The following is a 27,615-nucleotide window of genomic DNA, read 5'->3' as shown; positions in this document are numbered from 1 at the left end:
ACGACCTTTCTGTCATCGGTGAGCTCAGCAAGATGTTTTAAAGACTTCCACATCCGCTTCATGTCTCCTGCACTATCGAGCACTTTATCTTCCATATATTTCTTCTTTTTATACATAACAGTTTTTTTATATATTTTTTTTATGCCATTATAATCCACCCAGTTGCCAGTATATCTAGCAGTATTATAGAATTCAAATTTTCTTTTGTGCAGTTCCCTTAGCTCACGGTCATACCACTTATTCCTCAGTTGTATTTGGATCCTCTTCTCATACGTCAATGCTTGCATAGCTTCAGTTAAAATATTGTTCAGGATCTCAGTTCTACGTTCTATTCCTACATGAGACACAGAGCTAAAGTCGCACGTTCGCAGCAGATTTAAAAGATTTTCTGCGCTATAGTACTCCCAGTTGGTGACAGTAGCAACTTTTCTCATTTTGCAATATTTAGCTGTTGGTACTTTGAAATGAATTGTTTCATGATCGGAAATTTTATATCCACTTACATGGTCTAGGTCTTACTAACGATAAAAAAAATAGTTTTAGTGACATAGGGGTCATTGAATTCCTTTGACCACCTTTTTACGAAAGCCAAAGTGCCTCCAGCCCTATTCACACACGATTCGATATGTAATTTGAAGTCCAGTTTAGGGTCCGTTATAACGCCAAGATCAGTAAAGTTTGTGACTTGCTTAATGATATAATCGCCTATCATGTACTGATAGGTTTTAAAAGATTTCCTCGTAAAACACATAAACTTGCACTTCGGTAAATTAATGGTCCGTATAAACTGTAAATTGTTGTCCTTCCAAAAGATATCTAAAATTTTTTATGTTTAAATAAATTTCCAATAGTTTCCTATCAAAAGCACTGTACTTAATTTCAGTTGGAGAAAAGTTTTAGAAAAGAATGCAATGGGCTCAACTTCATTATTGTAATTTTGTTGTATAACGCCTCCAATCGCTGTTAAATGTATATACTGTTAAAGTTAATTTAGCATTTTGTTAAAATGATTTAACAATATCGTAGATGCAAATTTATACTTCATGCATTCAAAAGCTTCACTCGAATTCTCGTCCCATACCAAAGTTTTGTCACGTTTCTTACTTACAGTGTTCATTAGATCATAAACTTTGTTCGTAACTTCTGCTAGTTTTGGAATGTATCTATGGTAATAATTTACCATACCAATAAATTTCTGTGCCTGCTTTAATGATTTTGGACGCTCGAAGTTCCGAATACCTGATCCAGAAATGTTATGTCCTAAAAAATCAATACTTGGTACACCAACAGTACATTTACTTGTTTTAATGTTTAAACCGTACTCTGTAAGCCGTTGAAAAGGGACACGTAAATCTTTTAACCCTCCGATGAGTGACAGTTCTGAACTTCACGGCCGTGTGAAAAGGTCAATACGGACCTTTTTTTGTAAATCATGTTTTTTCATATAAAATTTTTTTTTTTGGATTTTTTTTTTGTTTTTATCATTTATAACTAAATTATACATACAAAAATCATTTTTTCAATTTGTTTAATTTTTTTGTTTTTTTTTGCTTGAATTTTCTTTAGACTATTATAAAAAAGTTTAAAACTTATTGTTGTTGAGCGTGTACTTCTTGTCCCCCGCCCTGGGCGCAAGTGTTGCAGCGATGTAAAAGTGTGCTATGTTCTCCGCAAACAGCGTTGCCGCAGCCGAAGCAGTATGCCCGCGTTTTCCGCTGCCGCCCGTACTCAGAACGGCAAAGGCGACATGACGGTCTACTTGACCTAGCCGCAAACGACGGTGCATTGCCTTCCATCGGTCTTTGTAATACCTGAAATGACAAGAAAAATAAAAAACAAATAAATATATATTCTATTCTTGAATTTGAATCAGCCATTGGAATTTGGTGATATGCTCTAACTAAATTTAATTTTGAAAATACTCTTTTTTAGGTACAAGGTGAAGTGGTGATGCTACTGAAGGATTTGAAGGTCGGCAAGTGCTTGTTTTAACTAAGAAATCAAACTCCCTTTTTGCAACTTTGTATTTTACCAGATCTAAGACCCTGGGCTTAGAAAATGGAAGACTACCTTCTGTTACAAGTCTATGTACTGTTGTATGTTTAACGGGTTTAGTATAATCTGGCTCTGCAATAAGTGACGGAAACTCTCTTAAAAGTTTTGTAAATTTATTGTCAACTCCAAAAAATTTAGGCAATGGAATATCAAAATTAGATACTGTATTAACTTAGAGATTAGTTAATGGATCTAGTAAACGCTTATGTTTAATGTCTATAAGGAGACCATATTTACAAAGAAAATCAGCGCCAATTATTGGCTTGGCTATATCCGCAATCAAAAAAGTAAAGGGAAATTCACGTCTTAAACCCAAATTTACGTTTAAAAGCCTTTTCCCCTTAGTGGCAATTCTTGAGCCATCAGCTGCAGTGAGAATTATATCTGAACGTCTCGTCTGAGGAAATTTAGACACGGGTAATACCGAAATATCTGCTCCACTATGAATCAAACAATTTTATTTGTTTTCTCTATCGAAAATAAATAAGCGACGTGTCGAAAATTCTAAATTTCCGTTCCTCGTCGCTGCAACAACCGAAGAATTTAATTTGTTGAATCTTTGTTTTTGTTATAGGAACAAGGTTGTTCACACTTTCTGGCATTGCTTCCAAATTTGTAGTGGGATCTACACAACCAATTTTGATTATTTCGTGAATTCGATCTATGCTTAAATGTATTCCTAAATTTGTTTCTCGCACTGGACCGCGATCTAGGTTGATTTCTATAAATTTGGCTTTGACTTCAGGTAACTCTAAAGAGAGCTTCTGGAAATTCTCACAAATCAAAGAGGTCGTTTTAACCAAGTTTTCAACAACAGAATTTTGTGCTCTTGTATCTGAAAAATTATTAACCGAAAATACTTCATTCTTGTTTATTACTTCCCAAACATTATCTGCTAATTTCTTTAATTCGGTAATATTACTAGAACTCGAACTAGCCAAAATCACACTAAAATCTTTAGGAAGTTTACGCATCCAAATTTTTTTCAAAATAATGGCTAATACTATAATTAATGAACGATAAAATTCTGAGGGCTTGCGATCACCAATCTCAGAATCGCTTAAAATTTTATTAAATTTCGAATTTTCGCTATGTGAATATCTTTCTATCAACACTTTTTTAAGTTCAGTAAATTTGTTATTAATAGGAGCATTTTGGATAAAATCCAAAACAGTCATTATCACTTCCTGTAGAAGTGCTGTAATGATGTGTTCATATTTAGTGTTTTCTTGTGTAATGTTTTTAGTACTAAATTGTGTTTCGGCTTGAATAGATCATGCCTCGGGACAAGTAGTCCATAATTGTGGCAGTTTGACTGAAACTGTTGAAATTTCATTTTGATTTACATTTTCATATGGATTTGTTATTTGTACTTGAGAAGTGTCATTTGGTAATTCTATCAATGAGTCGTTTAAATGTTTAGATGTTTTTGTATTATGTTGTGGTGAACGAAATATGTTGAATTATATGAAAAAGAGAGTTCACAAACAAAACCGTAAAACAAACCGGTAATTAAGTTATGAATTTCGAAAAATGTATTAAATAGATAATTTAAAGAGAGAGTTCACAATAAGCTAAAAATAAATCTATATATTAGTATACATACATAAAATGTATACATATATACACATACAAAATAAATATGACTGCTCACTAAAATTATTGTTACACTGCAAGAAGATGATGTCGTTGTTAAAATACTTGCTTGTTTATGCAATGGCTTTTGATATTTTTGCTGCTTAATCAGCGAAGTCAAATATGACAGTTGTGTTTATGCAATGGCTTTGTTGAGGAAGTAGATGGATATAATGTGGACATAGTTGATGGAAATGTGCACTACACAATTACAATGCTGTTAAGATACGGTGCATAAAAGGTGCATGTGGTGCATGTAATTGCGCGATTACAGCAAGCAAATAAAATTAATGTGGTCACACACACACAAGTGTAGGTAACTGTGTGTTGTATACTGCAAAACGAAGGCCATTTAAGTTGTTCATAAGCCACACGTTTGTTTGAATTTTCTAGCGTTCCCAGATTTGTGAATATGCGTAATTTAGGTCACCCTGCACTTATCAATGAAACACCAGAGGAGAGGGAGAGGTTAATCATGCGGGATAAAGGTTCGGCAAGAGACACCCCACTTCTTAAGAATGAAAGAAAACAGGTCATCAAAGTCAGTTTTGTATGACATTTTTAAGGCAGAAATACCAATACAGATATTTATTTATTTATTTATTTGAACTTATTTGTACAAGTAAGACTATGTATTTTAGTACATCAATCAGATCTTACAACTACAAGTTACATATAAAAACGAGTTTTCTTGAAGAGTAAAAGGTAAAGAAGATAATAACATTTAAAAAAGAAAATCTCTTAATTTTTATTTGTACTTTGTGTGAAAGGAGCATCTTTGACCCATTAGTTGAATAATCAATGATATAATTATATAATTTAAAGTAAGTTGATAGAATTATATAATTAAGATAATTTATGGATTAAGGAAAGATATTACTGCTAGTTTGAAACATCTGGCTTTTCTAATTGATTTCGTCTTGGAGGGTATCGAGTTCCAAAGACGGATTGTACTGACAAAGAACATTCTTGAGGATGTCACGTACTTAAAGTACGGGATCAATAGATTCAGAGTCCAAGTAGACTGACACAAAGTTAGTTTATTAAATAAGTGAGGCGAATATTGCAAATGCAGTAGTTTGTGTAAGAAACATAAATTTCTCATTTTTAGGAAAGTACAAACGTTGCTTCCTAGATTTTGGGCAGCATACGAAGATATATGGTCAAATTTCCTCTTAGAAAATACGAACCGAGCAGTATTGTTTATGGCTAGATGCACTTTATTAAGCGACAGCGAATCAAGGCTACCGTAAATAAGTCCTCCATAAGAAATATGAGTTATAATAAGAGCTTTGACTATCTTCCTTTTAGCGTCTCGCGGTAATAAATAGGTAGTTCTGTATAACTTACTAAGGATATTATAGATTTTACCAACCACAAAATTGATATGGTCATTGCAGGTCAGGTTTGAATTGATTTTGAATCCTAAATTGGTAACAGCATCGTGAAAAAATATTTTATCGTCATTAAGCATAATTTCAGGAAGGCTACTTAAATCATATGTTACGTTCGATATTGCCATCGCTTTACATTTCGTAGCATTAAGATACAATTATTTAAAAGAGCCCAGTATGCGTCTTAAATCATCATTTAGCCTAATAAATAAATCTTCGGAAAGCCCGATCGGACGAAATGAATAGACACATTACGGCAGCAAGTGACTATATCGTTAATAAACAGAGTAAACAATATTGGGCCTAGGATGGATCCTTGCGGAACACCAGACATTATGGGCTTCAAATCAGATAACTTATCATCAACTTGCTGAAATCGGCCAGTGAGATAACTTTGCATTAACTTAATTGCGAAAGGGCTAAAGTTATAAGCTGTTTCGAGCTTACGAAGTAATATTTTATAATCAACCATGTCAAAGGCTCTTGAGAAATATAGAAGAACTAGAACTGTGAGTTCATTATGGTCGTAGGCTGGACGTATGTCCTCAAGAATTTTTAACATAGATGTATCACAAATATGCCTTCTTCTAAATCCGGATTGATCCTCAGATAGTAAACGGTTATTATAAACATAGTCAGTTATCTGCTTTGTTAATAATTTCTCGTATACTTTGGATAGCGCAGGTACCAAGCTTATTGATATAAAGTCTTTGCATGAACCCGGGTTCTTTGATTTAAGAACCGGAATGACATTAGCCCTTTGCCACTGAGTAGAAAATCCACAAGATGTGATTGAAAAATTAAATATATGCGTTATGGAGGAGGTTACATAACATGACTCTGTAACAAACAATTCTCCAAAATTAATAGATATTGAGTTAATATCGTCGTAATATGAATTATGTGTATTAACCGCATTGCTGACAAAGTTGGATTTGAAAAAATCCGCCAAAAGATTCACAGTATCCAACGAACTAGACGAACGAACATTATTAATTCCAAAAGGCTTTGGGGTTTGACTTCATGCTCTCCGTTTACGTTGTATGCAACTACTAGAGGCTGCGAGACTAACTTTTTTGAGCTGATCAAAAACGTATCTCTGTTCGGGCAGCCACTCGAATTTCGTTCCTTTCCGAAGTAGCTTTTTAGAGGTTTTGAGGTTACAGCATATCCTGGAACAAACTTGAGAAAATAGCCGCAAAGCTAAGGTACGTGCGTCGCTTACATCCTTTGGTGTTGTAAAGTCCAATATGGCTTCCGTGTTTACCACACCCGGAGTGATGCCTGCCGGAGTTATTTCGTGTCCCAGAAACGTTATTGTCTTTCGCATAAAACTACATTAATTAACTGTTATATCCTATAAAGGAATAAATGCACGCGCTTGATTTTAAGTTATACTATATAATAAAAACTTCAATTTATTTGTATGAGGAATTTTACATCATAGTTATAGCAGTAATAATTATATCAATATATGAAAAAAGGAAAGAGTATATATATATATATAATAATGACAGTAGGAAAAAGAGGGCTGCCAACTATTGGTAAATACATAACAGTCTCCCACGCTTAATAGAGAACATGGTCATCTAAGCGTGCAGGAGGTCTTCGGACCCTACTCGATCTTCTTACAGTTTCGTCTGGCGTTGATACTGGATTGGGTTGTACCATTGGTATTTGTTTTGTAGTCGGAGTGGTAACGGTACGCTCAATGTAGATTTCCTCCTTTTTTGAATTTTCTTGCACGGGAGGTTCAGCAAACGTTACATGCTTTTTAGGTTGACCAATACCAGACTTGTACAATTGGTTTATATGTCGTTTCAACTCATAACCGTCATCCAGCTTAACTTGATAGTGGAGATGTCCGAATTTGTTTTTCCAGCTAGGTTTATTCCTGTGAAACCACCGCACTTGAACTCTATCGCCTACACTTAGATGACGCACTTTTGGATTATGTGTTGCTGATTTCAATTGTTTGACTGGTCGCATAGCATCCAATTTAATTCTTAATTCCCGTCCTAAATACATTTAGGCTGGGGTTTGACCATTTGCCAAAGGCGTTGCCCTGAAACGAAACAGGATTTCTCGTAGTTTGATATTCAATGGTAATTTTTCATCATCCATCGCTGTTAGCTTCCTTTTCAGAATTTGGACGTATCTTTCAGCCAATCCGTTTGTTGCTGGGTGTCCAGGGGCTATAAACTTCTGAATAATTCCATTTTCGCAACAAAATTCTCTAAACATTGCACTTTGGAATATTGTATCGTCTGATACAATGGCTTGTGGTAATCCGTCTGTCGCACAAATATCTTGTATTAAATCTATAGTCTTTTCAGAGGTTGGGGCATCCCTTATTATTCGAATTTCCGGCCATTTCCATTTCGCATCTACTAGTATGAAAAAATAGTGATTTAGAAATGGTCCTGCGTAATCAATGTGCACTCTTTGAAAATTTTCGGTTGGTTGTTCCCAATGGTGCGTTACAACTTTTGGAGGACTTTTTTTCACATCCGCACAACTAGGACACGATTTTACCAGTCGCTCTATATCCGCGTCGATGCCCTTCCAAAAACAGTACTTCCTAGCGAACTGTTTCGTTTTTACTATGCCCACATGTGTGTAATGTAGCTCTTTTAAAATTTCTGCAGGTAATCTTGATGGTATAACAACACGGTCACCTTTAAATATGACGCCATCTTGCAACGAATAATTGGGATCACAATTCTTGCCATCCAGTAAGTCCTTCTTTAATTTTGCTAGTTCCACATCACGCTCTGTTTCGTTTGAAATAGTAGTGGCGTTGATTGAAAATGTAAATATTTGATTGATCGTCCTGTCCTGAATATTGCGTACTTCTTCATCCAAAAAATGTTTAAACGTCGATATTTCGTTGTTAGGTGCTCTCGATAAACAATCTGCGTTCACATTATCTTCAGCTTTACGATTATCTGGACATTTTGCTATTTTGTTATGACTTACTATATATCCAAGGTATTTAATTTTTTCTTTAAAATATTCACATTTTCTTTTGTTGACGTGCAGTTGATATTTATTCAATCTTTCAAAGCATTTGATCAGATGTTCTTCACATTCTTTCAACGTTGCACCATGTATAATTATATCGTCAAAATAAGAGACTGTACCTTCGAGGCCTTGTAATATTTGATCTAAAATATGGTTAAACTCACTCGGAGCAGTTTTAATTCCAAAAGATAATCGATTCATTTGGTACGTACCTCGGTGCGTTGAAATAGTTTGCACTTCTTTGCAGTCATCATCAACTCGTACATGCAGATATGCTTTGTATAAGTCTAACTTGCAAAAATATTTAGAATTCTTTAAACTGTTAAAAATTTTATCGACTGTTTTGATTGGATAATGAGCGGTTTCCAACTGAGGGTTAACAGCTACTTTATAGTCGACGCATAGTCGTACATTACCAGCAGGTTTCGGAATTACCACCAAAGGTGAACCCCAATTGCTAGTATTAATTTTTTTAATTATGCTGTCTCGTTCTAAATTATCCAGTTCACGTTGTAATTTTTCGCGTATGGCAAAAGGCACTGGCCTTTCTTTTAAGAACACTGGCTTTGCACCCTGGCGTAGTTTTAAACTACAAACCAAATCTGGAATGCATCCAACACATTCTTCGAAAATTTCTGAAAATTGCTGTTCGATTTCTGATATAGAATTTATGTTGTTGTGGCTAATGTCGTTTTTAGAACTGTCTTCGTCAATTTCATGTAGATTAATTTTCAAATGGCGTATCCATACACGTCCCAGTAATGCGGTACGTTTCCAAGATACAATGTACAAATCTTCTTTTGATTTCCTATTTTTGTACTTTACGTCGACAGTAACGACTCCTATTGGCACAAAAACATCATCTGTATAAACGCGGAAGGCAATATTTGTTTTCCTTAGCGGTGTTTTGATATTTAATTTCATAAATTGATTTTCCGGCAGTAACGTGTAGCCGGCACCTGAGTCGACTTCGAAGTTTTGTTTTCTTCCATTAATTAACACATCTGTATAAAATTTTTCTGTGTCCATAGGTGATATTTTTGCAGTGCTATGTTCATAAATGTCGATAACTTGATTCACACCATAATATTCCTATTCTTATGTAAACGATTCAATAGCATTTGATGTAGTGGTGTTATTGGTTGCAATTTTCGATTTCTTTTGCTTTATTCTATCTTGAATGCAGACCTTTTTGACATGACCAGTTTTGCCACATGAATTACATTTTAACTTGCTTTTCTCTACATTGCATTCTTTTGATAAATGATTATTACGGCCGCATCTTAGACACAATCCTTCTATGCCTAATTCGCTGTAATTAACTCTTGTCGATGACTTTCAATTTCTATTTCTACAGAAACTTCCATTACGATTTCTACTACGACGATAGTTATGATTACTAACATGTTGACGGATTTGCTGAACATCGCTTGTTGAACCGGTTGCCTTGTTTGCGATCACGTTATTATTTACTTTAGCAGCTTCCAAAATTGTTGCTTTTTCAACTATTTGCTTGAATGTTGCTTTCGGATTCTGTAGCAGCTGTTCTCGAATATGCCCATCGCGTATACCTCTGATTAGTTGGGCTCTTAGAAAAATATCTGAGATAGACTTCCCACATTCACATATAAATCCACACTCCATTGCTCTTTTCTGTAGGGCAATTAAAAATTCTGCCAACGACTGTTCGCTATTTTGGATTTCACAAAGAAATTTGTGTTGCTCTACTAAATTGTTCTTTTCGGGACAAAAGTGTTTTTCCAGTAATGCCACTATTTCATCATATTTCAGTAAATTTATATTTTTGGGTGAACCAACGTTGCTAAACGGGAATACGCCGCTGGTCCGATGTATTGTAATAGTAGTTTGCACACATCTCTCTGTCCTCAACAACTTTTTAATATGGAAATGATTATCCAGACGCTCTTTATATGTTTTAAATTATTCTATTTTAGGATCGAATGCTTCGAAACTTGACAAGATGTTCACGTTGGTACTGCTCGTTTGATGATTTGCCGCAATTTGCTGTTGCTGCTGCTGCATCGTTGTCGTCATGGCGGCTATTGCCTGTAGCAATTGTTGAATTTGAGCCTCCATTTTATTTTGAGGTTATGTTCGTGCACGTTTAGTAAAATTTTTTGGACCGTCTATCTAAATAATTATTTTCCGATTTTACTACTCGTCGCCATTTCTATTGTTATGTTCTATAAAGGAATAAATGCACGCGCTTGATTTTAAGTTATACTATATAATAAAAACTTCAATTTATTTGTATGAGGAATTTTACATCATAGCTATAGCAGTAGTAATTATATCAATATATGAAAAAAGGAAAGAGTATATATATATATATAATAATGACAGTAGGAAGAAGAGGGCTGCTAACTGTTGGTAAATACATAACATTAACCTTCAACGATGAACCCAAATCGCGTAATGAAATTTGCACACGTCGCAGTTTCGCAACCATTTCCTTTCGCGAATTGCTACCGACTAAGATGCCGTCCATGTAGACCAGCATACGGTCCGGCTCGGTCTTTTCTTGAACCTTCGCCATTAAGCGCTGGAATACAATGAGGCCAAAAGGCATCCTCTTGAATTCGTATAAGCCGTCTGGAGCTATGATCGCAGTATACTTTCAGCTGCTGGGTTCGATGGGTATCTGATAGTTGGTTTGCTACGGGTAGGCGCTCTTCGATGTTAGGTACAGGAGAGTCCTCCTTCCGCACTAGTTGATTGAAGCGTCGATAGTCTACGCATAACCGATCGCCGTCGTCTTTTTTCTGGACTAAGACGAGAGGACATGCGAATTCGGAGTTTGATTTAGTGATTATGTAGTTATTTTTAAATTCGTTGATCATTTGAGTTACTACAGCCCTTTTTGGTGCTGACCCATTTGTTAACGAATATTGATTTCCTGTTGCAGACTCCTAGTTTCACCGAAGAATTAGTTATAATGGCCTGGCCGATTAGGAAATCTGTCTGAGGCATAATATCGTCAACTATGTAAAACGTTGCATCAAGCGAAATTCCATCTACCTCAAGTCAATGAACATTTTCCTTGTTTAACATTCAAGGTTCGAAATGAGCTCATGGCCAGAACAATAATTTTTTGTAATGATTATTGTTTTTTAATTTTTCTATAATTGAAAAATTGTATTTTGTTTTTGGAATAGTAAGTGGACAATTTTTCAGACAACCTGCCATAGCTGCGCAGATAGATCCATTTAGAAGGGTGCTAAGCCTTTATCATCAGTACGCTTTAGGCACGCTGCACTAACCATTTAGCTATACAGCGGTGTTTGGTATGACTGATAAATTGCTACTTCTATTCCTCTTTACCAACTATGTTTGATCAGCGTTGCGCCATCTCTTGCAAGACACTGATAATATTGGATTTGTTCATTGTCAATTACTTTGTTTGACATTTCCCAAGTGCTCTAGGTTTATTAACAATTGTTTTTGTTTTATCGGCCTACTGATAAAGGATTCAAGATTCGAAATGAGCACAAGACCAATACAATAATTTTTTGTAATGAATATTGGAATTTGGTGATATGCCCTAACTAAATTTAATTTTGAAAATACTCTTTTTTAGGTACAAGGTGAAGTGGTGATGCTACTGAAGGATTTGAAGGTCGACAAGTGCTTGTTTTAACTAAGAAATCAAACTCCCTTTTTGCAACTTTGTATTTTACCGGATCTAAGCGCCTGGGCTTAGAAAATGGAAGACTACCTTCTGTTACAAGTCTATGTACTGTTGTATGTTTAACGGGTTTAGTATAATCTGGTTCTGCAATAAGTGACGGAAACTCTCTCAAAAGTTTTGTAAATTTATTGTCAACTCCAAAAAATTTAGGCAATGGAATATCAAAATTAGATACTGTATTAACTTAGAGATTAGTTAATGGATCTAGTAAACGCTTATGTTTAATGTCTATAAGGAGACCATATTTACAAAGAAAATCAGCGCCAATTATTGGCTTGGCTATATCCGCAATCAAAAAAGTAAAGGGAAATTCACGTCTTAAACCCAAATTTACGTTTAAAAGCCTTTTCCCCTTAGTGGCAATTCTTGAGCCATCAGCTGCAGTGAGAATTATATCTGAACGTCTCGTCTGAGGAAATTTAGACACGGGTAATACCGAAATATCTGCTCCACTATGAATCAAACAATTTTGTTTGTTTTCTCTATCGAAAATAAATAAGCGACGTGTCGAAAATTCTAAATTTCCGTTCCTCGTCGCTGCAACAACCGAAGAATTTAATTTGTTGAATCTTTGTTTTTGTTATAGGAACAAGGCTGTTCACACTTTCTGGCATTGCTTCCAAATTTGTAGTGGGATCTACACAACCAATTTTGATTATTTCGTGAATTCGATCTATGCTTAAATGTATTCCTAAATTTGTTTCTCGCACTGGACCGCGATCTAGGTTGATTTCTATAAATTTGGCTTTGACTTCAGGTAACTCTAAAGAGAGCTTCTGGAAATTCTCACAAATCAAAGAGGTCGTTTTAACCAAGTTTTCAACAACAGAATTTTGTGCTCTTGTATCTGAAAAATTATTAACCGAAAATACTTCATTCTTGTTTATTACTTCCCAAACATTATCTGCTAATTTCTTTAATTCGGTAATATTACTAGAACTCGAACTAGCCAAAATCACACTAAAATCTTTAGGAAGTTTACGCATCCAATTTTTTTTCAAAATAATGGCTAATACTATAATTAATGAACGATAAAATTCTGAGGGCTTGCGATCACCAATCTCAGAATCGCTTAAAATTTTATTAAATTTCGAATTTTCGCTATGTGAATATCTTTCTATCAACACTTTTTTAAGTTCAGTAAATTTGTTATTAATAGGAGCATTTTTGATAAAATCCAAAACAGTCATTATCACTTCCTGTAGAAGTGCTGTAATGATGTGTTCATATTTAGTGTTTTCTTGTGTAATGTTTTTAGTACTAAATTGTGTTTCGGCTTGAATAGATCATGCCTCGGGACAAGTAGTCCATAATTGTGGCAGTTTGACTGAAACTGTTGAAATTTTATATTGTGATACATTTTCATATGGATTTGTTATTTGTACTTGAGAAGTGTCATTTGGTAATTCTATCAATGAGTCGTTTAAATGTTTAGATGTTTTTGTATTATGTTGTGGTGAACGAAATATGTTGAATTATATGAAAAAGAGAGTTCACAAACAAAACCGTAAAACAAACCGGTAATTAAGTTATGAATTTCGAAAAATGTATTAAATAGATAATTTAAAGAGAGAGTTCACAATAAGCTAAAAATAAATCTATATATTAGTATACATACATAAAATGTATACATATATACACATACAAAATAAATATGACTGCTCACTAAAATTATTGTTACACTGCAAGAAGATGATGTCGTTTTTAAAATACTTGCTTGTTTTTGCAATGGCTTTTGATATTTTTGCTGCTTAATCAGCGAAGTCAAATATGACAGTTGTGTTTATGCAATGGCTTTGTTGAGGAAGTAGATGGATATAATGTGAACATAGTTGATGGAAATGTGCACTACACAATTACAATGCTGTTAAGATACGGTGCATAAGTGGTGCATGTGGTGCCTGTAATTGCGCGATTACAGCAAGCAAATAAAGTTAATGTGGTCACACACACACAAGTGCAGGTAACTGTGTGTTCTATACTGCGAAACGAGGGCCATTTAAGTTGTTTATAAGCCACACGTTTGTTTGAATTCTCTAGCGTTCACAGATTTGTGAATATGCGTAATTTAGGCCACCCTGCACTTATCAATGAAACACCAGAGGAGAGGGAGAGGTTAATCATGCGGGATAAAGGTTCGGCAAGAGATGCACTCCACTTCTTAAGAATGAAAGAAAACAGGTCATCAAAGTCAGTTTTGTATGACATTTTTAAGGCAGAAATACCAATACAGATATTTATTTATTTATTTATTTGAACTTATTTGTACAAGTAAGATTATGTATTTTAGTACATCAATCAGATCTTACAACTACAAATTACATATAAAAACGAGTTTTCTTGAAGAGTAAAAGGTAAAGAAGATAATAACATTTAAAAAAGAAAATCTCTTAATTTTTATTTGTACATTGTGTGAAAGGAGCATCTTTGACCCATTAGTTGAATAATCAATGTTGCAGAACGCCCTGTGTTCAATAATTTTAGTAGTAAATTTTATGATCTGGTAACCTTGTAATGTAAACTCGCCGCTGTCTGCCAAGTCCCATTTTGTAATATGAAAAACCGCCATTCGTTGGCAAGCAGTCGGATAAGGCACACAGAGGTAAGTAGAAAATTTGTCATTTTGTTTTGTAATGTGATTTTATTAACCTGTAACCTGATTTAGAAATAAACCACCCATCCAACCTACCATCTAATAAACCAACATCAATTGTTCACAACTGGGTGCGTTAAATTCGCAAGCCTGGGCCAACGACATCAAACTTTATTTCGCTACAAACTTTATTTCGCTGTTGACCAAATGGGCTGCGCTTACTGCGCCCGTCACATCAGCAACGCCATGCCCGTAATACTTTGCCAATAACAGCAGCGATCATTTTTATTGCCAAAAAAATATTCTCCGTTAAATGTTCAACAGGTGGATATCAATGTTGTAATTGTTTGCCATTTTAACGCCAGTAACACACCACCGTGAAAGCCACTACAACGCTACGTCAACGTCGCCGTCTCAGCCAGGAACGTCGCAGCGCTAGCAAAGTCGTAACACCACTCCGCAACGCAAGGTAAATGTATGTATGCATATTTCTGCCTATATTTCCCAACATCGCCGCCATAAAGCAGTAAATACGTTGCTATTTGTGCCATATATATCAAACAAAGATTCTGGTAATTAATAAATTTAGAGCCACGAATCTGCGTAGTTAAGCCACGGGTCTGCCTCTACATATATGTAATTTAATAGCCACGCTTCTGTATTAACTGCTTCAATACACCTGCTACATATGTTGCACACACCGCCACGTAGAAATGCTCGCCTTATGAATAGTAGTAACAACATGGATAAGAACGCCACATTATCCCCAATAACGGAAACGCCATCCAGCATATCTGAATCTGCCACACGGACACGTTCAGAAATACAGGTATACAGTGCCCCTAGTAAGTCCGCGGTAACCGAACCAGTACACATCCATGATGGAGCCCCAATTGCCTCAGCCAGCCAAACGGTTATAACCACGGGTACTTCTCTGACGCCAAGCCATGCCCAAAGTAACCACGGTGGTCATAATTACGACGAGATGGAAAAACGTATAGCCATGTTGGAGCTCCATCTGAAAGCCACTCAGGTACAGTTACAAGAACGGGAGTGCCAGAACTATGCCGTTCAGTCAACGGGATTGCATAACGGTAGTTCTGCTGTTACCTACGCCAGCAGCGTCGTCGCGCAGTCGCAGCTAATGCTGCCGCAGTCAACGAAAGCACCTCCAGTGCTACCACAGTCAACGCAGACGCGGATTGAGCCGTCGCCAATGCCAACTAGCACACAGTCGAATGCCTCTACGCCATTTATCGAAGCCCCTTGTGTACCTCCGCCCAATTCTAGAAATTTATAAAATTTTTGTCAACCCAATGCAATACCTTATGATTTGCGCTATACCTCCGCGCTACATTCAAATAATTTATTTTCAGCTCAGTCGTCAGCCGCTCCGACGTCGACGCCTCAAGTCAGTGGGGCTTGCAATAACGTACAGTATGTATAATTTGAACCCTCCCAAAAAATTGTTGGATTTGCCTGAGTTTAGCGGTAGGGCTGAGGACTGGCCTATGTTTTATGCATCTTTCGTAGAGTCGACGGCGGCATACAGATATAGCAACTTCGAAAATAACCAGCGTCTCCAAAAGTGCCTTCAGGGTGATGCACGTGAAACGGTCAAGTCACTACTCATCCACCCTAACAATGTAAATTGCATTCAAGAACAGTTGAAGTTTAGATTCGGACGACCAGAGCAGCTGGTTCGTAGCCAGTTAGCGCAGGTTAAAGAGATAGCACCAATCTCTGAGAGTATGTTAGGGAAAGTTATATCATTTGCAATGAAGGTAAAAAACATCTGCGTACTTTTGGAATCTGCCGGTGCCGAGCATCATATCGCCAACCCTATGCTACTCGACGAACTTATCGCCAAGTTACCCATGAGCAAACGCATTGAGTGGGGTCGGCATGCAGCCACCATACCTGCTCGAGCCACAATAATACATTTTAGCGACTGGCTAACCTCACTCGCCAATGTCATATGCACCATCAATGATGACTGTCAACTCGCTTCTCGTGAACCTAAACGCCGTACAGTCCTCCATGTAGATGATACTACTCTGCGGAGTTGTCCTATTTGCCAAGGTCAACACAAGCCATCAGAGTGCAAACGCCTCACTGGAGCCACGCTAGCCGATCGATGGACCCTAGTTAAATCTCGACGATTATGTTTTACCTGCCTAAATGGGGGTCACATAACCAGCAATTGCAGAAGGCGAAAGGTTTGCGGCATCGATGGATGCATTAGAGCACATCATAAATTACTTCATGAGTCTCAGTCAGAGCGTCCGCCAGCTCTATCAACATCGTCGTCACGAAGCGCCTCGCTTGTTACGTCCAGATCTACTTCGCCACTAAACAATGCTCGGCAGCAGCCGCTTAGCGATAAGGGAGCGACCGTTTTAAGCTGTTCTACCAACTCGCCGAAGGTTAAGTTACTCTACCGCATTCTCCCTGTCACACTGTATGGAAAGCAACGCCGCGTGGATATATATGCCTTACTAGATGAAGGTTCATCTATAACGATGATGGAAGACAGCCTCGTAAAGGAGTTAAACCTAGTAGGACGGCCGTACAGTCTGAACGTTCAATGGTTTGGGGGGCATTCGGTTCATGAGCCCGCCACCTTAGTCGAATTACAAATAAGCGGTGCTGGTATGAACAAAAAACACAAGCTGTGACAGGTCCATGCCGTACGTAATCTAAAGCTGCCAACACAAAGCCTTAGTTGGAGTGACCTGGAAATGGACGACAAGGAAGCAAGTCAACTGCCAGTGCAGCCGCACTCAGGAGCCACACCTCGACTTCTCATCGGTATTGATAACTGCCACTTGGGCATAGGTTCAAAAATCATCACGATGAGGAAACACGGTCCGTTTGCAGCCAAAACAGAACTGGGTTGGGTAGTGTTTGGTCCTGTCAGCAAATCCCCTCCTTCTATAGCTACATGTCTTTTTTTGAAATGTAACCCAGATGAAGTGCTTCATAACATGGTTGCCGATTTTTTCGAGACCGAAAGTTTTGGCGTTAGACCATCGTCACCAATCGAAAGCGACGCCGACATCCGCGCACGATCTATCTTGGAGTCGACAACTTGTCGTGTTGGACGAAGATATCAGACGGGACTTATATGGAAGGATGATAATATTCAGTTGCCGAACAGTTACAATATGGCGCTCAAGAGGCTAAAGAGCGTTGAAAGGAAAATGAACTGCGATGCCGAGTTTGCTAAAGTTTATAAGGAAATCATTGATAGCTATATAAGGAAGGGTTACGCACGTAAACTCACTACGTCGGAATCTATCTTGTCATCGCCGCGTACCTGGTACCTGCCCCATTTTGCCGTAGCAAATCCGAACAAGCCTGGAAAACTTCGATTCCTGTTCGATGCCGCCGCCCAGGTCAATGGTATCTCCTTGAATAGCTGCTTACTTAAGGACCGCAGGAGTATAAGCCTTTGCCTTCGATTCTCTTCCGCTTTCGTGAACGAGCGGTGGGCCTGTGTGGCGACATTAAGGAAATGTTTCACCAGATATTAATACGTTCGGAAGATAGGTGTGCCCAGCGCTTTCTGTGGCGCAGTGGTGACTCTGTCCAACCACCCGATATATACGAAATGTGTGTCATGACGTTTGGAGCTGCTTGCTCCCCTTGCGCGGCTCATTATGTTAAGACGCGAAATGGGTTGGAACACGTCGATGACAATCGTTATACGTCACGGGCCGTGACTGCGATCTTGGAAAATCACTATGTGGACGACTTGGTAGATAGTTTCGACTCCGCAAAGGAAGCCATAACCGTTGCAAACCAAGTAAGGGAGATCCACAAGGATGCCGGCTTTGAGCTCCGTAATTTCACGTCAAACTCGGAGGAAGTGATTGCAGCATTGGGTGGAGTGGACGTCGACAAAGCCATCGGATTAAAAGACGGACTGCAGACTGAGAGTTCTTGGGTTACATTGGCACTCTACAACGGACTGTTTTAAGTTTGGACTGAAGTTTAACAAAGTAAGCGAGGCGGTAGTGAACGGAGGTAGGTGCCCTACAAAGAGGGAACTTCTCAGTGTGGTTATGTCCATATTCGACCCACTGGGATTTCTAGGCAACTTCGTGATAGGAGCAAAGTTATTGATGCGAGAAGTGTGGAGGCACGAAACACATTGGGATGATCCACTCCCAGCAAACATAGCCGAACCATGGGAAAAATGGCGAAAGCAACTGCCAGAGGTAATGGAGTATGCCTGCCCTCGCTTCTATTTCCGAAATGGTGCGCCGAAATCTCTACAGTTACACGTATTCGTCGATGCTAGCGAAAATGTCTTTGCTGCTGTCACATATTGGAGAGCAAGGAATGTCCAAGGGGAGATAGAGGTCACATTCATCTGCGCGAAATCAAAGTGCGCTCCACTAAAAACTTTGACCATACCGCGATTAGAGCTGCAGGCCGCAGTTTTAGGAGCTCATCTTCAACAAGCTGTGCGAGAAGCACATTCATTTAAAAACGACCAATGTTTTCTTTGGAGTGATTCGGGAACAGTGATCAAATGGATTCGAAGCAAACATCGTAAATATAAGCCCTTCGTGCAGCATAGAATCGCCGAAAACTTAGCCGCTACTCACGAGTCCGATTGGCGCTGGATACCCACAGCACAAAACGTGGCCGATGAAGCCACTCGAGCCAATCGTAATATCGTGCTTGGCCCTAAGACTCGTTGGGTACAAGGTCCATCATTTCTGCGCGAAGAGGAATATGCCTGGCCTACTGAAGATGGCATCTCTGCCGATGTTGTTCATGAAGAAGAATTGCGCCCACAGCATACATTTATCATCGTATGCAAAAATTTCATTGACTTCGATCGGTTCTCTTCATACAATAGGCTACTACGAACTACCGCCTGGGTTGTGCTGTTCGTCGGGATATGCCGCCGAATCCAAAATAAGAATCCGTATGGTCTTGAAGCTAACAATCTCGAAGCAGCGAAGCTTCTCCTATGCCGTATCGTTCAGAATGAATGCTTCCCCGAGGAAATCAAACAGATCCAAGATGGAAATGAGATATCAAGTCAGAGCCCTTTGGTGCAGTTGTCGCCGTATCTCGATGAGAATGGTGTGCTACGTGTTCGTGGACGTATAGATGCAGCCAGCTGGCTCCCGATATGTACTAGACGCCCTATAATATTGCCGCCAAAACATGTGCACACGAAACTTATAACGGAGCATTATCACATCCTCATGGGCCATCAAAATACCGAAGCCACCATATGCGCTATTCGCCGAGAGTACTGGGTGCCGCGTCTAAGAACACTTCTACGAAACGTCATCGCTAACTGTAAGGTTTGCCGCCTACGGAAAGCAGCACCAGTCCCGCCATTAATGGGGCCGTAGCCAGTGGATCGACTTACACCCTACGTAAGGCCGTTTACTTACACTGGTATGGATTACTTCGGGCCACTTAACGTAACAGTGAGGCGGAGTACAGAAAAGCGGTGGGTAGCACTTTTCACATGCCTAACCACGCGGGCTGTGCATCTGGACGTAGCTCACGATCTGAGCACTGACTCCTGCATCATCGTAATCAGAAATTTTATTAATCGTTGGGGCGTCCCTACAAGGTTGAGGTCAGACAATGGGAAAAACTTTGTTGGTGTGAACAATGAGGCCAAGAGATTCACCGAGGTATTCGATTGCGAGCGTGTCCAGGGCGAGCTTTCTCGACGTGGTGTAGATTGGGTGTTCAGCTCACCGTTAACCCAGCTGAAGGTGGCGTTTGGGAGAGAATGGTGCAGTGTGTCAAGCGAGTCCTACATCAAACGCTTAAAGAGGTTGCACCTCGGGAACATACACTATATAGCTTTCTTGTTGAGGCGGAAAACATCGTCAACTCCCGGCCACTAACGCACTTGCCCATCTCTCCAGACCAAGAACAGCCATTGACGCCGAATGACTTTTTATTGGGGCCGAATAATACTGCGCATACGCCCAGCGTGGACAACGTATCGGCAGGCCCCGTGGCTCTACGACAACAGTGGCGCGTGGCTCGTCAACTCAGAGATCACTTCTGTAAAAGGTGGGTGCTGGAATATCTCCCCACGCTAACACGTCGAACGAAGTGGTGCCAGTCTACGAAACCGTTGAAAGAAGGAACGCTAGTGTTCATCTGCGATCCAAATGTGCCAAGAAGAGAGTGGTGTCGTGGCGTGGTGGAGCGAGTGTATCCTTGGAAAGACGGAGTTGTCCGCCAAGTTGATGTACGAACGAACTCTGGGGTGAAGAGAAGAGCTGTAGCCAAGTTGGCCGTTCTGGACGTTGAGTCTGGTGAATAGAGTGATTCACGGGGGCGGGGATGTTGCAGAACGCCCTGTGTTCAATAATTTTAGTAGTAAATTTTATGATCTGGTAACCTTGTAATGTAAACCCGCCGCTGTCTGCCAAGTCCCATTTTGTAATATGAAAAACCGCCATTCGTTGGCAAGCAGTCGGACAAGGCACAGGTAAGTAGAAAATTTGTCATTTTGTTCTGTAATGTGATTTTATTAACCTGTAACCTGATTTAGAAATAAACCACCCATCCAACCTACCATCTAATAAACCAACATCAATTTTTCACAACTGGGTGCGTTAAATTCGCAAGCCTGGGCCAACGACATCAAACTTTATTTCGCTACAATCAATGATATAATTATATAATTTAAAGTAAGTTGATAGAATTATATAATTAAGATAAGTTATGGATTAAGGAAAGATATTACTGCTAGTTTGAAACATCTGGCTTTTCTAATTGATTTCGTCTTGGAGGGTATCGATTTCCAAAGACGGATTGTACTGACAAAGAACATTCTGGAGGATGTCACGTACTTAAAGTACGGGATCAATAGATTCAGAGTCCAAGTAGACTGACACAAAGTTAGTTTATTAAATAAGTGAGGCGAATATTGCAAATGCAGTAGTTTGTGTAAGAAACATAAATTTCTCATTTTTAGGAAAGTACAAACGTTGCTTCCGAGACTTTGTGCAGCATACGAAGATATATGGTCAAATTTCCTCTTAGAAAATACGAACCGAGCAGTATTGTTTATGGCTAGATGCACTTTATTAAGCGACACCGAATCAAGGCTACCGTAAATAAGTCCTCCATAAGAAATATGAGGTATAATAAGAGCTTTGACTAGCTTCCTTTTAGCGTCTCGCGGTAATAAATAGGTAGTTCTGTATAACTTACTAAGGATATTATAGATTTTACCAACCACAAAATTGATATGGTCATTGCAGGTCAGGTTTGAATTGATTTTGAATCCTAAATTGGTAACAGCATCGTGAAAAAATATTTTATCGTCATTAAGCATAATTTCAGGAAGGCTACTTAAATCATACGTTACGTTCGATATTGCCATCGCTTTACATTTCGTAGCATTAAGATACAATTATTTAAAAGAGCCCAGTATGCGTCTTAAATCATCATTTAGCCTAATAAATAAATCTTCGGAAAGCCCGATCGGACGAGATGAATAGACACATTACGGCAGCAAGTGACTATATCGTTAATAAACAGAGTAAACAATATTGGGCCTAGGATGGATCCTTGCGGAACACCAGACATTATGGGCTTCAAATCAGATAACTTATCATCAACTTGCTGAAATCGGCCAGTGAGATAACTTTGCATTAACTTAATTGCGAAAGGGCTAAAGTTATAAGCTGTTTCGAGCTTACGAAGTAATATTTTATAATCAACCATGTCAAAGGCTCTTGAGAAATATAGAAGAACTAGAACTGTGAGTTCATTATGGTCGTAGGCTGGACGTATGTCCTCAAGAATTTTTAACATAGATGTGTCACAACTATGCCTTCTTCTAAATTCGGATTGATCCTCAGATAGTAAACGGTTATTATAAACATAGTCAGTTATCTACTTTGTTAATAATTTCTCGTATACTTTGGATAGCGCAGGTACCAAGCTTATTGATATAAAGTCTTTGCATGAACCCGGGTTCTTTGATTTAAGAACCGGAATGACATTAGCCCTTTGCCACTGAGTAGAAAATCCACAAGATGTGATTGAAAAATTAAATATATGCGTTATGGAGGAGGTTACATAACATCACTCTGTAACAGACAATTCTCCAAAATTAATAGATATTGAGTTAATATCGTCGTAATATGAATTATGTGTATTAACCGCATTGCTGACAAAGTTGGATTTGAAAAAATCCGCCAAAAGATTCACAGTATCCAACGAACTAGACGAACGAACATTATTAATTCCAAAAGGCTTTGGGGTTTGACTTCATGCTCTCCGTTTACGTTGTATGCAACTACTAGAGGCTGCGAGACTAACTTTTTTGAGCTGATCAAAAACGTATCTCTGTTCGGGCAGCCACTCGAATTTCGTTCCTTTCCGAAGTAGCTTTTTAGAGGTTTTGAGGTTACAGCATATCCTGGAACAAACTTGAGAAAATAGCCGAAAAGCTAAGGTACGTGCGTCGCTTACATCCTTTGGTGTTGTAAAGTCCAATATGGCTTCCGTGTTTACCACACCCGGAGTGATGCCTGCCGGAGTTATTTCGTGTCCCAGAAACGTTATTGTCTTTCGCATAAAACTACATTAATTAACTGTTATATCCTATAAAGGAATAAATGCACGCGCTTGATTTTAAGTTATACTATATAATAAAAACTTCAATTTATTTGTATGAGGAATTTTACATCATAGTTATAGCAGTAATAATTATATCAATATATGAAAAAAGGAAAGAGTATATATATATATATAATAATGACAGTGCGAAAGATTGAAGCCCACCGTGAACCGGCTGATTGGACCTTATCAGTGCGGCTTCAGACCTGGTAAATCTACCATCGACCAGATTTTCACAATGCGCCAAATCTTGGAAAAAACCCGTGAAAAGAGAATCGACACACATCGCCTCTTCGTCGACTTTAAAGCCGCCTTCGACAGCACGAAAAGGAGCTGCCTATATGGCGCTATGTCTGAATTTGGTTTCCCCGCAAAACTTATACGGCTGTGCAAAATGACGTTGAGCAACACCATCAGCTCAGTCAGAATTGGGAAGGACCTCTCCGAGCCGTTCGAAACTAAACGAGGTTTCAGACAGGGTGACCCCCTATCGTGCGATTTCTTTAATTTGATGCTGGAGAAAATTATACTAGCTGCAGAACTTAACCGCACTGGAACAATATACTATAAAAGCGTGCAATTACTGGCATATGCTGATGACATTGATATCATCGGCCTAAACACCCGCGCTGTTAGTTCTGCTTACTCCAAGCTGGAAAAAGAAGCGGTAAAGATGGGTTTGATGGTGAATGAGGACAAAACGAAGTACCTGCTGTCATCGAGCAAAGAGTCAGCGCATATGCGCCTTGGCAACCACGCTACTGTTGGCAGCCATAATTTCGAAATAGTAAAAGACTTCGTTTATTTGGGAACCAGCATCAACACTAGCAACACCATCAGCACTGAAATCCAGCGAAGAATCAATCTTGCCAATAAATGCTACTTTGGACTAGGTAGGCAATTGAAAAGTAAAGTCCTCTCTCGACGAACGAAAATCATACTCTACAAGTCACTTATCGTACCCGTCTTTAATTTTGCTAGTTCCACATCACGCTCTGTTTCGTTTGAAATAGTAGTGGCGTTGATTGAAAATGTCGATATTTGATTGATCGTCCCGTCCTGAATATTGCGTACTTCTTCATCCAAAAAATGTTTAAACGTCGATATTTCGTTGTTAGGTGCTCTCGATAAACAATCTGCGTTCACATTATCTTCAGCGTTACGATTATCTGGACATTTTGCTATTTTGTTATGACTTACTATATATCCAAAGTATTTAATTTTTTCTTTAAAATATTCACATTTTCTTTTTTTGACGTGCAGTTGATATTTATTCAATCTTTCAAAGCATTTGATCAGATGTTCTTCACATTATTTCAACGTTGGACCATGTATAATTATATCGTCAAAATAAAAGACTGTACCTTCGAGGCCTTGTAATATTTGATCTAAAATATGGTTAAACTCACTCGGAGCAGTTTTAATTCCAAAAGATAATCGATTCATTTGGTACGTACCTCGGTGCGTTGAAATAGTTTGCACTTCTTTCACCATCAACTTGTACATGCAGATATGCTTTGTATAAGTCTAACTTGCAAAAAGAATTCTTTAAACTGTTAAAAATTTTATCGACTCTTTTGATTGGATAATGAGCGGTTTCCAACTGAGGGTTAACAGCTACTTTATAGTCGACGCATAGTCGCACATTACAATCAGGTTTTGGAATTACCACCAAAGGTGAACCCCAATTGCTAGTATTAATTTTTGTAATTATGCCGTCTCGTTCTAAATTATCCAGTTCACGTTCTACTTTTTCGCGTATGGCAAAAGGCACTGGCCTTTCTTTTAAGAACACTGGCTTTGCACCCTGGCGTAGTTTTAAACTACAAACCAAATCTGGAATGCATCCAACACATTCTTCGAAAATTTCTGAAAATTGCTGTTCGATTTCTGATATAGAATTTATGTTGTTGTGGCTAATGTCGTTTTTAGAACTGTCTTCGTCAATTTCATGTAGATTAATTTTCAAATGGCGTATCCATACACGTCCCAGTAATGCGGTACGTTTCGAAGATACAATGTACAAATCTTCTTTTGATTTCCTATTTTTGTACTTTACGTCCACAGTAACGACTCCTATTGGCACAAAAACATCATCTGTATAAACGCGGAAGGCAATATTTGTTTTCCTTAGCGGTGTTTTGATATTTAATTTCATAAATTGATTTTCCGGCAGTAACGTGTAGCCGGCACCTGAGTCGACTTCGAAGTTTTGTTTTCTTCCATTAATTAACACATCTGTATAAAATTTTTCTGTGTCCATACGTGATATTTTTGCAGTGCTATGTTCATAACTGTCGATAACTTGATTCACACCATAATATTCCTATTCTGTTGTGAACGAATCAATAGCATTTCATGTAGTGGAGTTATTGGTTGCAATTTTCGATTTCTTTTGCTTTATTCTATCTTGAATGCAGACCTTTTTGACATGACCAGTTTTGCCACATGAATTACATTTTAACTTGCTTTTCTCTACATTGCATTCTTTTGATAAATGATTATTACGGCCGCATCTTAGACACAATCCTTCTATGCCTAATTCGCTGTAATTAACTCTTGTCGATGACTTTCAATTTCTATTTCTACAGAAACTTCCATTACGATTTCTACTACGACGATAGTTATGACTACTAACATGTTGACGGATTTGCTGAACATCGCTTGTTGAACCGGTTGCCTTGTTTGCGATCATGTTATTATTTATTTTAGCAGCTTCCAAAGTTGTTGCTTTTTGAACTATTTGCTTGAAAGTTGCTTTCGGATTCTGTAGCAGCTGTTCTCGAATATGCCCATCGCGTATACCTCTGATTAGTTGGGCTCTTAGAAAAATATCTGAGATAGACTTCCCACATTCACATATAAATCCACACTCCATTGCTCTTTTCTGTAGGGCAATTCAAAATTCTGCCAACGACTGTTCGTTTTTTTGGATTTCACAAAGAAATTTGTGTTGCTCTACTAAATTGTTCTTTTCGGGACAAAAGTGTTTTTCCAGTAATGCCACTATTTCATCATATTTCAGTAAATTTATATTTTTGGGTGAAGCCAACGTTGCTAAACGGGAATACGCCGCTGGTCCGATGTATTGTAATAGTAGTTTTGCACACATCTCTCTGTCCTCAACAACTTTTTAATATGGAAATGATTATCCAGACGCTCTTTATATGTTTTAAATGATTCTATTTTTGGATCGAATGCTTCGAAACTTGACAAGATGTTCACGTTGGTACTGCTCGTTTGATGATTTGCCGCAATTTGCTGTTGCTGCTGCTGCATCGTTGTCGTCATGGCGGTTATTGCCTGTAGCAATTGTTGAATTTGAGCCTCCATTTTATTTTGAGGTTATGTTCGTGCACGTTTAGTAAAATTTTTTGGACCGTCTATCTAAATAATTATTTTCCGATTTTACTACTCATCGCCATTTCTATTGTTATGTTCTATAAAGGAATAAATGCACGCGCTTGATTTTAAGTTATACTATATAATAAAAACTTCAATTTATTTGTATGAGGAATTTTACATCATAGCTATAGCAGTAGTAATTATATCAATATATGAAAAAAGGAAAGAGTATATATATATATATAATAATGACAGTAGGAAAAAGAGGGCTGCCAACTGTTGGTAAATACATAACATTAACCTTCAACGATGAACCCAAATCGCGTAATGAAATTTGCACACGTCGCAGTTTCGCAACCATTTCCTTTCGCGAATTGCTACCGACTAAGATGCCGTCCATGTAGACCAGCATACGGCCCGGCTGGGTCTTTTCTTGAACCTTCGAAATTAAGCGCTGGAATACAATGAGGCCAAAAGGCATCCTCTTGAATTCGTATAAGCCGTCTGGAGCTATGAACGCAGTATACTTTCAGCTGCTGGGTTCGATGGGTATCTGATAGTTGGTTCGCTACGGGTAGGCGCTCTTCGATGTTAGGTACAGAAGAGTCCTCCTTCCGCACTAGTTGATTGAAGCGTCGATAGTCTAGGCATAACCGATCGCCGTCGTCTTTTTTCTGGACTAAGATGAGAGGACATGCGAATTCGGAGTTTGATTTAGTGATTATGTCGTTATTTTTAAATTCGTTTATCATTTGAGTTACTACAGCCCTTTTTGGTGCTGACCCATTTGTTAACGAATATTGATTTCCTGTTGCAGACTCCTAGTTTCACCGAAGAATTAGTTATAATGGCCTGGCCGATTAGGAAATCTGTCTGAAGCATAATATCGTCAACTATGTAAAACGTTGCATCAAGCGAAATTCCATCTTTCGAAATGAGCTCATGGCCAGAACAATAATTTTTTGTAATGATTATTGTTTTTTTAATTTTTCTATAATTGAAAAATTGTATTTTGTTTTTGGAATAGTAAGTGGACAATTTTTCAGACAACCTGCCATAGCTGCGCAGATAGATCCATTTAGAAGGGTGCTAAGCCTTTATCATCAGTACGCTTTAGGCACGCTGCGCTAACCATTTAGCTATACAGCGGTGTTTGGTATTGACTGATAAATTGCTACTTCTATTCCCCTTTACCAACTATGTTTGATCAGCGTTGCGCCATCTCTTGC

This window comes from Eurosta solidaginis, chromosome X (genome assembly GCF_040869045.1).
Source record: "Eurosta solidaginis isolate ZX-2024a chromosome X, ASM4086904v1, whole genome shotgun sequence".
In the NCBI taxonomy this organism is placed as follows: Eukaryota; Metazoa; Arthropoda; class Insecta; order Diptera; family Tephritidae; genus Eurosta; species Eurosta solidaginis.
The sequence above is the reverse complement of the archived record's forward strand: the minus strand, read 5'-3'. Positions refer to the sequence as shown.